Source organism: Bidens hawaiensis, unplaced genomic scaffold (genome assembly GCF_021521415.1).
Source record: "Bidens hawaiensis isolate Kalapana, Puna unplaced genomic scaffold, B.hawaiensis_p1.1 tig00034600_1, whole genome shotgun sequence".
Classification (NCBI taxonomy): domain Eukaryota; kingdom Viridiplantae; phylum Streptophyta; class Magnoliopsida; order Asterales; family Asteraceae; genus Bidens; species Bidens hawaiensis.
Window position 1 is genome coordinate 145,510 of NW_027495977.1, and position 3,251 is coordinate 148,760.

The window sequence follows — 3,251 nt, forward strand, 5'->3', positions numbered from 1 at the left end:
ACTGCTATTCTGACCAGATCTCTAAGCTTTTCAACAGTATATAGGTCTTGGAGAAGGATTTCATTGTTGACTTGAGGATCACAGGTGCTTGTTTTGGCCGTGGGAATCACCATCTCCGTAGGGATTACAGCTTCTGAGCCAAACACCAATGAGAAAGGTGTTTGACCTGTTGCATTCTTTGGTGTTGTTCAATCAGCCCAAAGAACATGAGGAAATTCTCAGCCCACTTTTCTTTCTTGGATCCTAGTTTTTTCTACAAGTTGTTGATGATAATCTTGTTGCTTGAATCTGCTTGACCATTGGCTTGAGAATGAACCAGTGTAGATGTAATCATCTTGATGCCCCAACTGTCACAAAAGTTGGTGGATATCACCTTTTTTAGTAATATTTCTGAAGGGATACCAAATCTAGTAGTAATATTTCTTTTAATGAAGGATATCACCTTTTTTTCGCAGACTTGAACAAAAGCCTCTTCTTCTATCCTCTTTGAAAAGTAATCACTTATTGCAAGCATGAATACTTTTCCTCCTGGCGCTTTAGGTAGCTTACCCACGATATCCATGCCCCATTTCATGAAATGCCATGATGAGGATATAGGATACATAGGCTCTGTTGGCTGATGCAGAATATTGCCATGTCTTTGACATGAGTCACACTTCTTTGAGTACTCCATGACGTATCTCTTCATGGTAGGCCAAAAGTATCATGTTCTCAGAATCCTAGAGAATAAGGCTCTACCTCCAGTGTGATTACCACAATCTCCTCCGTGAAAGTCTTTGAGCACCTCTTGAATTTCAGGATCTTCGATACATCTCAAGTATGGACCTGCAAGAGATTTCCTATACAAAATATCATTTAATAAATGTATTGTGATACCTTAAGTTTGAAGGACTTAGGATACTCTGTTGTTGGAATCTCTCCAATTTGAATGAACTTTTTGATCGGGAGGATCTAAGATCCTTGATTACTTGAGGATAATGGATCCCAAGGCACAATCTCTTTGTCAGTTTTTATCTCCCAAACTTCTTGTTCTCCTATTGCTGGTGAGAGTATATGGATGATTGGGATCTTCGTATCTTCTAGAATCTTCAATGATGAAGCTAAATTCGCTAAGGCATTTGCCCCAGCATTCCCTTCTCTTGGTACTTGTATAATACTAAAAGAATCGAAGAACTTTGATAGTTCCTTCACAACATCTAGATATTTGACTAGTTTTTCACCTTTAACAACATATGAGCCATTAAAGTGGTTAGCTATCAATAACGAATCTTCATATACTTGAAGATACCTGATCCTCATATGTGTAGCTAATTGCAAACATGCGATCAGAGCTTCGTACTCTGCTTCATTATTCGTCGCTTGAAACTCACAGGCTATAGACTGGGGTAATATATCCCCTTGTCGCGATGTTAGTAGGATACCCAATCATGTTCCTCTTGCGTTGGATGCTCCATTAGTAAAGAGGATCCAAGGATCCTTGGTTTCTTCCAGATGCTAAACTTCCAAATCATCTTCCTCTTGCATGTCACTACTGAAATCAGCCACAAAGTCTGCAAGCGCTTGTGACTTAATGGCTGTTCCTGGCTCATACTGAATATCATCTGCACTCAATTTCACAGCCCATTTGGCCATCCTTCTTGACAATTCTAGTTTTCTAAGAACATTCTTAACAGGATAGTTAGTTCTTAAAATAATAGTATGTGTTTTAAAATAATGTCTCAACTTGGTTGAGGCTATAATTAAAGCAAGAATTAATTTTTCAAGGTGAGAATACATGACCTCTGCATCTAAGAGGCTTTTACTTACATAATATACCGGGTTCCGGTGTCCTTCATGATCCTTTGCCAGAACAGCACTGACTTCATTACCTGACACAACTAAGTACATGGACATCGGCTCACCATCTATTGGCTTCATCAAAGCAGGCGCTGAAGATAGATAATCCTTAAGAGCCTTAAGTGCATCTTCATGCCTTTAATTCCATTCAAACTTTTTATTCTTCCTCAAGATATCATTGAAGTCTTTTCACTTTTTTAAGGATTTGAAAATGAATCTTTTGAGAGCAGCTATTCTTCCCGTCAGTCTTTGGACATCTTTAGCATTTACATGAGATTTTAAATTAATGATGGCTTCAATCCTCTCGGGGATCGCTTCTATTCCTCTTTTGGTCACCAAGTATCATAGAAACTTCCCAGCCTTAACATCAAAATGCCATTTTGACGGGTTCAACTTCATATTGTACTGATCTAGGATATTGAATGCTTCTTCAAGATCTCTGAGGTGATTGTAGGTTCCCAGCCGGATCTACACGGAAATATCTCGTTCTACGTAGGTGCGGAATCCCTACGTAAGACGATACGAGCGTAGAAGACGATACACGTTAAACACAAGCAAACACACGTTACAATAAACAAAGAACACGTTGTATTGCAACTAATAACACGTGATATATTCAATCAACGATTACACGTACTGAATCGTTGATTACATATAAGCCATATCCCAACCTTAAATACACTTCGACAACTTCACCTAACATGCTAGGCAAAGTTGTCACCAACTTTGCTTAAAACCACAAGTTCGCTTAACATGGGCGAACTTATGAAACATATTAACTAACACATAATAAAACCAACTTAACACAATTACAGACACTAGATACTGAACTACTGACATCATGCACCAACAGACTCCCCCTTGGCAGTAGCTTCATATCTCTATCTTCAAACACGTGTCCTGTAATCCCAAAACTCTAGTATCACCTGTCTTCAAGCATGAATGCCTTCTCGTACACAAACTGAAACTACTCTTTGGTATTTCTTGGCTTCTTCTTTCCATGCAGGAATGTAAAATATCTTTTTCTCGTTCAGCACCTGCAAGTCTGCTTGAGACAAATTCACTAAGTGCATAGGATCATACACTCTCAACAATTCTTGTTCATCTTCATCCTCCATCACTGCCTCAGCCGTTTCACTATCAACATACCACCATTTCAGATCCTTTAGCACATCCTTGGGAATTTGTTTCATCGACACTTCTTTTAAGCACTGGATTGGCTTATACTTCATTATCATTCAAGGCTTGCCATCTGCTCTCATTCCTCCGTCTTTGTCTTCAACGAGCTTTCCTTTCTGCGGTTTAATCAGCTCGAACTTTTTCTCCTTTATGATTTCCTTCCAGACTATCTTTCCAATAATCCTAGCCATGTTGTCATCACTCCTGTTAATCAACCCCAACCTGGCTAAGTCTTT